The following is a 14529-nucleotide window of genomic DNA, read 5'->3' as shown; positions in this document are numbered from 1 at the left end:
ACTTCGAACCAGCTAAATTAAATGAATTACAGGGAAACGGATATATTCTCATCCTCACACTTCCCACCCTGTATCATCGCAATTATTGCAGAATGTTGCCAAGGTTTACATACATACATGTAAAACGCTTTCACAAGGGATATCAAGAGTCATGTTGACTGCCGTAACTAGAGGTGTGCGGAACGTAAAAAATTTGGTCGGGACGGGATTGGGAAGGAAATATTAATAATTCTGACGTTCGCGATTGAAAAAAAAATCAATTTCCCGACCAGGTTGAAAAGTTTTCGGGACGCGAAATTTTCGAAATTTCCAAAATCTCGATTTGTACATATTATTTCCCCTTCAAGTGATTGTTTTTGCACTTCTGGAATAAAACTGTCAATTTCAAGAAATTCCAGATACTCATTGTGCAGAAAATATCAAGAATTAACTTCTTTTAAATAAAATCCTTTGGACTTTCTCGGCTGTTCGGGATAACAAGGTACGTACCACGAAGGACAGTAGATTAAGTGGTCTCTGTTTTATACCTCTGCATTGTGAAAAGTACAAAGTGATAGATGTTTTTTGGAAAGGAAACAAAGCGATTCAAATTTCTATTTAAATAGTAGACTTGAGTCTGAACTTGTATACGAGAGTTGAATGATTTGCTTTATTTTACTTCGCTTTTGTGCCACATTTGGCTAATCTGCGAAGATGGGGATGACTGATGTCGTGATGAAATTGATGAATGTACCCTTACAAACATCCATGCCCAGGCCGGGATTCGAACCCGGGACCCCCGGTGTCGTAGAGCGATGTGCTAACCACTTCGCCATGGGGACCGGCATATACAACGGCAAAGTATTTTCAATTCAATAGGAATTTTATGATTTTTGAAGTAGTAGTAAAAGTCTATATGATTGAAGGGCAAGATATGAAATCTTACTCTGTCCCCTTTGTGAAAGAATCCTGTGAACACCCATGGTTGTATTTTTAACACAATTTTAGAGGATGTGGGCACAGAGGAGATAATGTTTGCTCAATACAAAGAATCGGAAAGGGCATAGTGTATTATAATATATATCATGCGCTTTCTCACTCAGGCCCGTAGCTAGAGGGGGGCAGGGGGCAACTGCCCCCCCTGAGAGCCTGCTTTGCCCCCCTGCGAAATGTACAGAACACATTCATACCTGGTATTCTCACTAATCTTTACAATTATATCCTGTATTACTCTAGAAACATAACAAAGACACTTATTGATTTTGTGATTTAATGAGGTGTGTGGGATTCCGAATAATGTCGTACTAAGATTGGGGGGATCCCTTCCTGATTCAGACTTGGAGACATTATTTCGAAATTTTCAGTATCTAGAACAGTTATGACATTTTGAGAAGTCTTATATTAAAGCTGCCTAATGTGTTTGGATGATTTTCTTGGATGTGTTGCTATGAAGTTTGAACTACTTATTTTTTTGTTTCCCAAGTCTACCATTTAGTAATAGCGATTCATGCAGTAGAGAGAGGGAATGGATATTTAATTTTTGTTACTTAGCTTTAGTTTTCTGCTACTTCTAGCTAATCGCGACAATGAGTGATGACGTGAAATTGATGAAGAGGCACTCACAAACAGCGCCGCAACCAGAGGGGGCAGGGGGCATTGTCCTCCCAACCTTGAACGGAAGTCCATTGTAGGGGGGCAAACATTTAAGTAAAAAAAGCAAGACTAGCAGATTCTAAGAATAGTAGGACAAATGGATACTCAAGATGGAATTAGTTTTTTCTTCCAGACGGCCAAGGGAACTTGCAGGGGGGGGGGGACACAGAAGGAATTTTTATTTCAAATTTTAGTAAAATTTTCTTGCTCGCTTCGCGGAGGTGCTCGAGTGCTTTCCCAGTGACATGTCAAGACGACGTATTCAATAATAAGCAGGCTTTGGCAAATTGCCAATCAATAGGAAAGGAAAGCCTTTTATGAACTTTTTACAGAACAGCCGACGCCAAGACGGCCCCTTTCCTTTTCATATTCAAATAAGAGCCGAGATAAATGGCCAACATTGTGCACATCTGTTTTGCGTTACACGTGATTCTGAACTTTTACCTGTACTGTGTTCAGGTAGCTGATTATTCTTTTAAGTGTTAAATACTTGAAAGGGGCCCCAAAACTCAAGTAGGAGATGAAGCCCAATGCCCTAGAAGCCAATAATAAGTTGTACGCCCCCTTCTGTCTTACAGGTTGGTTGATTGGTTGATTTGGTGTTTTAAGTCCACTTTATGCACAGTAAGGCTAATCGAGACTGGACCTAGAGTTTAAAGTGGGATCCGAATCATCATGTGCCTCCACCGGGTATCGAACCCGGGACCCCTTGATTACAAGTATTGAATCTTTTCTCAGTGTGTTATGCTATTCCTTTAAAAATAAGGTTTGTTTTATGCAAAATTCTTAGAAAAGTATGTTCAGTGATATATGGGGAAAAATATCATCGTTAAAGTTATGATTAAGAGTATCGAGGTGCACCAACTTAATTCCTCGCTCGTGTGACAACTTTCGAGGGTCAAGTCTTTCCAATAGACTTCCGTGTTGGGTGACACGTGACCAGCGAATCGAGTCCCATCGCCGCTCTATTTCCTTCTGTAGATTCCAATTGATGTTGTGATACTGAGACAACAAGAAACAATCCAACCTCAAGCATTGAAGTCACAAAATTGCTGTTGTATATTTGCTACTATTAGTATTAGTCGACGAATGTGGCTTTTTCTTTGAATATTTGACTTTCTAAGCGAAGGGAAGGTTTTTGGTGCTGAATCGCTTCCCACCTCGAAGCTCAAAAGAGTAGTCTTTGATATATTTTAAATAATCCTCCAAAATTGTATTTTTTGAATGCATGCATGTGTAGGCTAATTGTTTTTCTTTAGCATTGTATGAAGCACAAAAATACAAAAGATCGTGCATTATATATTTTTCCGCCTGAAGAATCCTCCCTTCCCCAAGAAAGAACCATGGCTTCGCCACTGCGTGAAGCAAAATAAAATATTCCGAATGTCCTCATACAGTTATTTCGATATGTATTTTATTTCTTGTGCAAGTTTGTGTGTTGGGGTGGGGGGTCTAACTATTGTGCGTCCGTTTGTCCTCTCTACTATCAACAATGATATGTACAATATGGAATTTTCGATATTTTTTTTCTTTTCTCTAAGGGGCTTCACAATATTTTACTTGCGCGGAATGGGGGTGGGGGAGTGGGACACAGAAACTTACTAAAGTCACTGCAGCATAATTCATCCGATTGATAACGGTAGCGATACGGGAATTTTCGTCTAATCATATTCTGATTCGAGTCTGACGAGATGGCTAAGTTATTCTCATCTGTCGAGGGAAATTATTAACTAAAATTATTTGAGATCCCAATTTCCTGTGAGTTAGACAGCAAATGATGCCTGTGAATGGAACCAACAACTATAAATAAACCATGCTTGATTGGTTTGGTGCTTTAAGTCCACTTTATGCAGAGTAAGGCTAATTGGGACTGAACCTAGAGTTTAAAGTGGGATCCGAACCACTATGTGCGTCCACCGGGTATCGAACCCGGGACCCCTTGATTGCAAGGTTACAATGCAACCAGGGGAAACCCTGTTAAACAATAAAATAAGTTAGACACCCTACATTCTAGTTAAACTCAAGTCCCCATTTGTCTTGTATTTTTGGTTATTTTATTTTAATTTTCTGCTGTGATCTTAGCTCGCGTTAATTTGAAGAAAACCCTTAAAATTTGGCAACGCCATCTCCTGGTGGGGACTTGCGAACCTCCTGGAGAGAAACTGAAACTAAGGCGCAGTGCGCTCTCCCCAACGAGGAGTATCAGAAGAGTGCTCAGAAAACTACCGGTGCTCAGTCAAGCGTGGTGAAGGGTGACGGCCGTAAGGGGGATTCTTCTGGATATAAAATTATCTTCTCTGTGTTGAGGGTGTTGATTTATGGCTGATTACACGCTTGCGCAATTTATTGATTTTGAGTGTTAAGTCCACTTTATGCACAGATAGGGTAATCAGAACTGGACCTACAGTTTAAAGTGGGATCCGAACACCTGTGTGCTCCCAACGGCTATTGAACCAGGTCTGGTGCGGGGCACACCCAGCTTTCATTACACGCCAAAACTAATTGCTAAGAGATCTAAACCTGGCCCTCCTTATCTAACCTGGTCCTTCTCGATGGGTGGTGGGTCGTCACCTTGTAATCAAGGGGTCCCGGGTACCAGTGACGTGCACTGAGGAGTAGTTGGTCTAGCAGAGATATATTAATCAATCTCACATCCCTAATTATTTTCAAATCACAATATTTATTGTCTTCTTAAAGCCACAGTTCATATGCAACACTTTCTTTTTTACGGGCTTCTCGTCCCTCGGTGTGATCCGCGGGCAAAACTGGCCTAGCTCGCTCTTCTTCCGCCTTAGCAGTTCCAGGTAGAAACGGGTTTCCGAAGGAAAAGGGAAGATTTCTGCCTCTACCTCCCTTGCCCCCTCGCCCCCGCTGAAATGGTTGAAAGCCCGTGGTTTCAGGTCCGCCAGTCTATCTCCTATAGGACAGATAGGGGATTGGTTTCCCTTGATTCTTTGTAAATCCTCTAAATAACTCAAGGGGAAATTTTCTGCAGTACTTGCGTATGTTCTCTGTATTTACAGTACCTTATGGGATATAGTTTTATTATTTATGAAATGGGAACGTGTTATGTGCAGACAATAATGTTATGCTTTCTTTCTTTTTTTTCAAATATGGAATTTATAATGATTTAATTACAAATATTTGCTCAGGCTCTCTCTCGCTCTCGTTTTAGTAGTGTTTTATTTAAATATACTAATCTTTTGGACTCCAACGGATGTATTTATTTGGGCAGGAGAACGCACGTTCATATTGTTGTTCGTTTGGTTTATTTTACTTCGCTTTTCTGCCACATTTGGTTATCGCTAAAATGAGGATGAGTGATGATATGATGAAATTGATGAAGGGACCTCGAACAATCCATGCCGGGATTCGAACCTGTGATGAGCGTGCATTCTTGTTCCTGTGTTGTACTCTGTAGTGAATAATGAAATAATTTGAAATGAAAAATGTATCTCAGAACTCAAGAAGCCAAATGACTTGAAGAAACTACAAAAAAAGTGTGTTTTGTTACCTGTTTTGTTTCTGTGCATAAAGTGGACTTAAAACACCAAATCAACCAACCGTGGGGGAGTGGTTATCACAGCGCGCTACGACACCAGGAGCTCCGGGTTCGAACCCCGATCTGGGAATGGGTGTTCTTTGTGTTTGTCCCTTCATTAATTTATCATATCATCTTCGCAATTAACCAAATATGAGAAAAAAGCGGCGCTAAGTAACAAAAATCAAGTCAAATCATTGATTGATTGCTTGATTTGGTTTATTTTACTTCGCTTCTCCGCCCCTTTTGGCTAATCGCGAATATGATACAATATAATTGATGAAGGGACACACTCAAAGAATACCCATGGTCAAGCCGAGATTCGAACCCAGGATCTCTGGCTTAGTAGTCAAATCAAATATTTTTTATTTTCGAATGGGGATGGAGGTTACGTGTACTTTTTTAGTACTCATTCATCATTTTGCAATCTTTTCCTGTTATTGACGTTCTATTTTTAGGAATACTGTGTCCTAAAGGGGGGAGGGGTATGACCCACACCAACCCCCCCCCCCCTTGATCACGCCACTGATTGCTACCCCAAGTGTCGACGTCACCGCACGTCACTGCCGGGTACCCGGTGGAGGCTCATAGTGGTTCGGATCCCATTTTAAACCGTAGGTCCAGTCCCGATTAGCCTTACTGTACGTAAAGTAGACTTAAGACACCAACTCAATCAATCAATCCTAATCTTACCACATATGCATTGTTAGACCTAAGCGGCATCGTAGGTTATGAATTGTTAGGTTTAGGCCCAGGGTGAGAGCTCTTGGCATTTAGTTTTGGCGTTTGTTGCAAGCTTGGTGTGACCCGCACCAGATCCCTATTGAAGCAGGACCTATTACTTACAAGAAGCGATCATACTACGGAATCAAGGAGGCCCATATACAATTCATTAATTTCATGCAAAGAGTCATCCGGTAAACTGGCAAAGCAGGTTTTATTCGTAGGTAATATTTTCCTTTTTTATTTGAACTGTTGTAATTTAAGTTACAACATGAATAAGTTCAGAAACATGTATTAGATATAAGAGAGTTTTGCTTTTGGAAATGTTATATTGTGAGCTTCTCTGAAAAATATATTCTAATGACTTATACATTCTTTTTTCTTCTCTTAACCTGCAGGCACTGAGACTGCTTTTCTCGCTTTGTGCTCTTATTCCTTTCAAGACACATTAGTTACAGAAATAGAATATTAGAAACGTTTCTTGTTCGCTAATCGTTTAAAATTGAATTGTTTCCTTGGTTATTAACGTCAACAGCTTGCATAGAATGACTTTTTAAACGCTCTGCCATCTACCGGCAGAAATATGCAATCCTCTCTTCTACACTCCACAGTTCCTTTTCTCTATAATTCCAAACAAGTTGAAGCTACCAGTACGCGTCTAGAATTCAATTTCAGGGGTTATCCGAACCAATAATGGCCGATAACAACAACAACAACAACAATAATACTAATAATAACGACAATTAAATAGTAAAGTGACAATAATAACATTTATAATCCTAGATTAATAAGATTAAAATAATAATAATTATATTTAAATTATTATTGCATGAATAGATAAAGAAAGACGTATATTCTTTCTCTGGCTTATGTGTAGTTAATATAACTCATATTTGTATAAAAATAGTTGTCCTACCACGAAAGATTTCTTTTATATTTAAATTTGGAATTGGTTAGCCTTTGGGGGGAGGGGTCCGGTCCCCATGGACCCTCCTAAATACATCCTCGGAAGCTACATGTACGAGGGCCGATCAATAAGTCCTCGCCCTAGAGTAGAAAGGAAAGACAGACGATCATGATTTTCATTTTATTTCTCAATGTAATCCCCCTTGACCTCAATACACTTGGAAAAATCGATGTTCCAACATCTGAATGCCCTTATAAAAACAACTTTCTTCAAGGCTGTTCAAATACTTCTCTACCACACACATGACATCGCCATCACACTCAAATCTTTTTCCCCGTAAGTGATCCTTCAAATTCGGGAATAGGTAAAAGTCACTGGGGGCCAAGTCTGGGGAATAGGGTGGATGATGTATCAATTCGAAGCCTGCATCATGAATAGCGGCTATTGCAATTGTTAACCTGTGCTCTGCAGCATTGTCCTGATGGAAGAGCACTTTGCGTGACAACTTTCCTCTTCTTTTCTTCTTGATGGTTTCGCGCAAGGTTCGGATGAATGAATGAATGAATTGGTGTTTTAAGTCCACTTTATGCACAGTAAGGCTAATCGGGACTGGACCTACAGTTTAAAGTGGGATCCGAACCACTATGTGCCTCCACCGAGTATCGAACCCGGGACCCCTTGATTACAAGGCAACAACGCTACCACTGCGCCATCTGGGAGGCGCCAAGGTTCGGATGAGGTTGGCGTAATACTCACCCGTGATGGTCTGTCCACGTGGCAAATAGTCAATTAATAAATTTGCTTTAGCTTCCCAGAAAACCGATGCCATAATCTTCCCGGCGCTGGGTGTGACACGGAATTTACGGGTGCATGTGGAACGATGGTGTTTCCACTCCATAGATTGGCGTTTTGTCTCAGGATCGAAATGATGGATTCAAGTCTCATCCATGGTTCCATATTGCCCATAAAATGTTTCTGGATTACGCGTTATCCTGGCCAAAAGTTCTTGGGAACAAACCATTCGTTGTCTCTTCTGAGCCACAGACAACATTCGCGGCACCCATCTTGCCGATATTTTTTTCATGTGTAAAACATCGACCAAAATTGACTGGACTGTGCCATATGACAACTTAGTCTCGTCTACTATTTTGCGTATAGTCCCTCTCCGATCAGCCATAACAATGTCATGGATCTTGTTGACGTTTTCCCCACTAGTCACTGTGCACGGGCGAGCGGGACGTGGTGCGTCCTCACATGACTCTCTGCCAAGCTGGAATTCACGACACCATCTCTTCACAGTTGAATATGAAGGGGAAGAGTCACCTAACGTATTCACCAAATCTTCATAAATTTGCTTTGTGTTTAGTTGTTTTTTCAGAAGATACTTTATCACTGTGACAATGTCACAGAACGCTTCCTTCGCAAACCTGTAATTAGAGAAGCAAGTGGTTTAGAAACTTGAAATAATGCATGTAAACTTACTAAAGACTACCACACAACATATTAAATTTCCAAAGTTGGATCGGATCTTCTTTCTAAGTGCTTCGGGGCGAAGACGTATTGATCCGTCCTCGTATTACTCTAATATTGGGTTGCTATACGTCCCGGAATTTCCGGGAGAGTACTGAATCTGGTCCTAGAATCTGGTGAGAACGCAGAAATGAATTAGATTGATTGATTTAGTTTATTACTTCGGTTTTCTGCTACTTTTGGCTAATCGCGAAGATGGGAATGAGTGATGATATCTGATATGATGAAATTGATGAATGGACATACACAAATAACACACATACCCAGGCTAGGGTTCGAACCCAGGACCTCTGGCGTCGTAGCGGGATGTGCTAGAAACTTACTCATTTTAAAAGCTGAAGCTGTAAGGGTGTACTCATCACATGTATACAGGGTGACCACAAAGTGGGCGTACCCCTGGCTTTTCGTCGGTGTTGTCGATTTGCAATCTGGCAGGAATAATTGATAACTTCTTCTGGACTCGAGGTCAAGGTGCACACTCATAGAGCCGCCACTGAATCTGTGAACAAAATATTGTGACGAAAATAATTGTACTTCCAGAAAGACATTCTTGTAACAATAATTTCTTGCAAGTCAGAACCAATGTATTGGCAATGAACAAGACTGCTCAAGTGTTCAGTAATTGACTACTATTGGTGGCAGTATTGCTTTGTAATTTTAATGGAAAAACACTCCACCTCATAGGCGCCGACTCCATGGGGCTTAGGGGGGCTCGAGCCCCCCCCCCCAATGTTAATGATATGGGGGCAGAGCCTCCCGAATAATTTTGCTTAAGAGGATCTAATGTATTAATTTTTTTTCTTGTAAAGTTTACTCCGAATTGTGCCACATGAACTTAACTTTAAACACAGATTAGAAATGTTCTAGACCATCAACTTTGGGGGGGGGGGGGAGGAGGAGGGACTATGACCGGAGACAGCAAAACACATGACTTATTACTATATACTAAGTATGTAATTATTATTTACTATTATACATATATTAATCAGAGACATAATGAATTTAGCCAACGACTTGTTAAAGACTGTTTGGGAATCCCCTAAAACAATGCAAATATTTAGGAATATTATTGATGTGAATGAGGAGGCTGGCCACACTGGACTGCGACCACATTGCCCTCGTCGGTGGACGTTGAGAGCCTCCAGTGTGCAACAGATCTTAAAGAACTATGAAAACCTTCTAAATTTCTTGAGAAATTTTCTGAAGAAATTTGTACTTACGCAGGATCAAAACGTGCTGGATACCTGGAGACAATGCTTCACTTCAAGACATTTTTCTTTCTCTCCCTCTACTCCCATGTGAAGGGTCAAATTAAAGAGGTAAACTGTAAGATTCAGTCTCCACGCATTGGTGCTACAGAAGTGGAATCAAAACTAAAATACTTGACTGACATCTTTCAAGAAAAGCGAATGTGTTTTGAACAGTTCTGACTGAAATGCACAGAGGGCAAACCGAGTCTCATTGATGAGCCAGAATTGCCCCAGCAACGTCACGTCCCTAAGAGACTTGAAAATCCTGATGTTGCCAAACATCACAAGTTCTACACTCCAAAATAGTATTATAAATCAATATACACTGACGTGTGTGACACAGCAAAATCATGTGTTAAACAAGGACATGAATCTACAGGACTACAAAAAATAACAGCCGTAGAGAAAGAATGCATCTCAACTGTGAACAATTGCACAACAAACTTTCAGCAAACGCGAGCATTCTTTCGCCAAGATTTGGATGTCGATAGACTCTCCTTACACATGTCCATGCTTGGTCATATCGCCAAACAGAAGAAAGTGCTTCTAACTGCCATGCGTGACATAAGGAAGTTTCTTTTGGAAGACAGCACCCTCCAGCAGCTTCTGCCTGAAGTTGCCAAATTCATAATGGTCCTCCGCACTGTGCCAATGACGACAGCCACAGCCGAAAGGCCATTCAGTGCTATTCGCCGACTAAAGACATATTTAAGATCTACAATGAGGCAGAAGAGACTAAGCAGTTTAGCGGTACTCCACATACATCAAACTGTGCTTGAAAATTTGTACCTGAGATCGCTCGTTAATAAGTTCATAAAAAAATAACCGACTGCGTAGAGCAACTTTTGCTTTATTTTTAAATCATGTTCATATGTTTTTGTTATGTATGTCACTTTATATCTTAGTGTACATGCTATTTTTTTATTATTGCAAAATTAAATTTAAAAAGTGAAATATTGTATCAAGAACAAAAAAGTAAAACTATTTTCCTGCGATTTGTGTTAACATTTATGTAAATAATTAAATAAAACTGCTAAATATTGTAAATATTCGTTATTTTATGGGTACGTCAACACTAAGGTTATTTGCAACCCATCACATGTCTGTTGCGGACATTAAAACACACCCACGCCCTCGCCGGGACTCGAACTCGAGACCTCTGGATCAAAGCGAGTTGAGTCGACCACCCAACATGCTCGGCTACCGAGGCCGGCATAAAAGTGTTAGGTTGGTCTCTTAATGTAAATACATACTTCTCAATAAAAATGTTAATTGTTATCTAAAAAACAAATGAACAGACACAAAAGACATAAAGAGACTTAGAAACATTTTCTAAACGTTTTTCATGTTACATTTAATTTGCATGAGGAATATAATAGCTGCTTAAAAACTCCTATACGAAGACGTAATTTTTATTTTTTTAAAAAAGGGATGGAGGGAGTCATTCATTCATTTATTTCAGTGATCAGAGCCCTCCCCAATAATTTTGACAAGTCGGCGCCCCTGCTCCACCTAGTGGTTGAATTATAATAAATGCTGCCACTGTTCGGACATAATGCATCTGCAAGAAATGAAGCACTCGTTCTTGTACCGGAATTTTAAGATACTTGTGTTTTTATACAGTAACTATAACTTCTATGCTATAACTTATGACTTTCTGTTGTCCCTTCCGCGGCACGACCAGTGTTGCCAATCTCCGAATGCAGGATTTCCCATTTACCAGTGTAAAATTTCCCCTTTTCGACCTAAATTTCCCTCGATTTTCAAAACACATCTGAAGCTGTATCTTTGTATTACTATAACTGTTAATCAGGACCGTATATAAGGGGGTTCAGTGGGTTCAAACCCCCCATTGAATAAAATACTAGACACTGATCATAGTTTCATAATATAATTATCCTAAAATAAACATTTGAATCTTGAAATAAAACACTAATGTATTGAAAAAATCCCAAAACCAAAAAAAAATTTCGTCTGCGGCGCAATGATTGTCGGACTTTGAAACCCACCCATTGTCAAAGCTTAGCTAGGGGCCTGCTGTTAATATTTTTATTTTGACGCCTGTTTTGCCTGAGGAACAAACTTTATTATTATTAAATATTTATGAAAATCATAAAAGTGTGAAGTAATGGGCAGATATTCTCAAACAAAAGAAGGTAACAGGGGTGCACCGAAGTAGGGTCGGGTACTCTACGTTTTTCAGATTTTCCTGGGCAAAAAGAAAGAGAACATTTTCCCAATCGCCTCATACAAACATTTCTATGATATTCAAGGATTTAGGAAACAATTATTATTACCCAATAGGTTGCTAGTTTTCAAAGTAAAAAAAAATACTCGCTTTTCTCACAGTGCAAATATTTCTGAGACAATCACAAGTTCAGCAAACAATGTTAGCTTTATGTTGCTAATGTAGCGTGTACTTCTCAGCATTTTCGCGTTGACATTGTGTTTTTATCCTTTAGCATGTTTTCCAGATCACTTTTTCCTCAATTCAAAACAACATCGCATGCTATGAACCTACACTTACACTCGTTACCTTTAACTGGTTGTAGCCAGCCTTTGAACTGCGGGTCTTCCTGCCACTCAATACGAATTTTTTTCACATGTTTCCCAGATATATTTTCATCCCACGACGTTTTCTAACTTTTTGGGAGTTGCAGGTAGTTTCGTATCAGTCACCTCTTCCATTCTCCTTGCAACGACACAGGACACACAAAGTCCCACACACAGGGAGAAAGAAAGCTTACTGAAAGAAAAGTGTCACTGTTGCTAACTATTCATTTGGAAAAAGTACACGCTGAAAAAAAATATTTTCGAACTTTTTAAAAGAACGAAAATGTGAGTTTAAATTTCCCTGTTTTTTAGCTATTTTTAATTAAATTTCCCTTTTCCCTTTTCACCATCAAATTTCCCTGTGCCGAGGGAAATTTCCCTGCTTTTGGCATCACTGGGCACGACTAGCAGAAACAAAGAGAATAGAAAGCCCTGCCTGCTACACGCCTCGCTGATACATGACGTCAACGTATGTCAGAGGCAGTTTTCACTTCAGTGACGTCAGAGGTGAATTTCAGTGATGTGTGAAGGCGTATTTATCAAGAACCAAAACAAATATCGCCGAGATATTTTGCTCATCTCATTTTTGTGTCATAATCCGTAAAATGAATGGATTTAAAACGTTTTTTATGTCGTAGTGGAAAGGTCCATTACTTGAACTTTTCCCAGAAATCTCGGGGGGGGGGGGGCGAAAGTTTGCCCGTCTATGGTTTGCCCTGCAGGCGTCCTTGCTTCCATTTCCGAGAAGCAAAGAAGAATTCATTTTCAAATTTACCGCCACATGTTGGCTGCACATTTTGATGCTCGGTGCAGTGTCAGAGTGGTGCAAGGAAATTACGTTCAATCTATGGTTCAAGTTCAGAAGATTCAACAAATGCCTGTCTGCTGCTTTAAACGGTCATTTGATTAGTTAGCACGCATCACGTGACCATACATACACCGGTCCGGAAGCAGTGTTACCAACAGTACGAGAGAAAACGGGCTAAATCGCACCCAAAATGGAGCTAAAATTCACATCCAAGGGGCTAGATTTACAAAGGTGCGGCTGCGTACTGAAAAAAAATCTGGTTCTTAATTCTTGGGTGTTCTTTGGTGCAAAATTTCTGAAACCGAAGCACGCACGAACTAGGCTCTGGTCGAGCCTCACTGTTACGAACGATTCGTCGATTCCGTACCGCATTTCTGTGAACTTTCAAGGACCAGATGCAATGCAACTGAACAAAGATTGGCATTTCCTGGAATCGACGCTATCCGTAATTCGCCTGGGGCTGCACAGCATGCCAAAACAAGGGGATGTGACAAATTACACTTGCTACCTGTTCCCCGGGAGGGGTCGCAGGACGAGCTTGCAGTTGCAGAGGAGGGTCGGTTATGTGAATTCTTCCTTGCGTGTTACTGAAAATACCAAAAAACATTTCATTACTGAAAGGGCTAGATTTGTAGCAAGATTTCTCTCTGTAGGGCTAAAAAGCCCCTTGGAGCTTTTGCTGAATGTTGTGGCTGAGTACGTACTCAAAAGGGCCAGTTCTGGCCCCAAAAGAGCCAACTTGGCAACACTGTCCGGAAGGTAGTACAGACGGTGCAGAGACACCAAATCAGGGTTGGCATCATGGGCGTACGGAAGGGGGGCCGTGGCCCCCCTCTGGAAAATGAAAGTCAACAAAAAAATATGTATTTCACACATATAATTTCATTTTAGCCACAATAATATGTGTTAATTATTGCATGAACACCATAAATTCAAATTTAAGCAATGTTTTTTAGGGAACAGCACTATTTTTAGGGAAAATTTGTCTTCGTTCGCCCCCCTGTTTCCTACCCTGTAAGTTTGAGACTGGTGGAAGTATCTGAATACACAATGCGTGATTTTGATCTTGACTTGAATTTTTTTCTTTTTCGATATGATTCATTGGTTTGTATAACTGAATGAAGCGCAGACGCTTAAGCCCATATCACACGGAACTGGATTTCTAGTTGGAATGCTCTAGTTGGCGATGAACTGACTTTCTGGGTAGTAATCATGGCCGCCAGGCTGACTGCTTGACTGGTTTAGAGGAATAGGACATGTTCTAATTGCTACTAACTTCTTCGACTAGATTCTGTGGAACAGCCAATCAGAGCAAAGTTTGGCCATGTGAAGATAATCTGTGAGTTTGCAAAGTAGCTTTTTTTGTCTGTGGTTTCCGACTGCATACAGCACGAAAGGCATGTCGAGTTACACCGTCTATGGTGAGTGTACGGTGTTTACAATTGAAAAAGTTAAAATATTATTCCATACGTGTTTAGTAAACGTTGTGAAGTATGTCTTTTATCAGCGCCATTCTTCTCTACCTAAAACCATTTAATACGAAGCGATATTCCTCTCGGTTAAATAGTTATCGTATTTTAAAAGT

The sequence above is a fragment of the Lepisma saccharinum genome, chromosome 2 (assembly GCF_977018435.1).
Source record: "Lepisma saccharinum chromosome 2, izLepSacc3.1, whole genome shotgun sequence".
NCBI classification, from domain to species: domain Eukaryota; kingdom Metazoa; phylum Arthropoda; class Insecta; order Zygentoma; family Lepismatidae; genus Lepisma; species Lepisma saccharinum.
The sequence above is the reverse complement of the archived record's forward strand: the minus strand, read 5'-3'. Positions refer to the sequence as shown.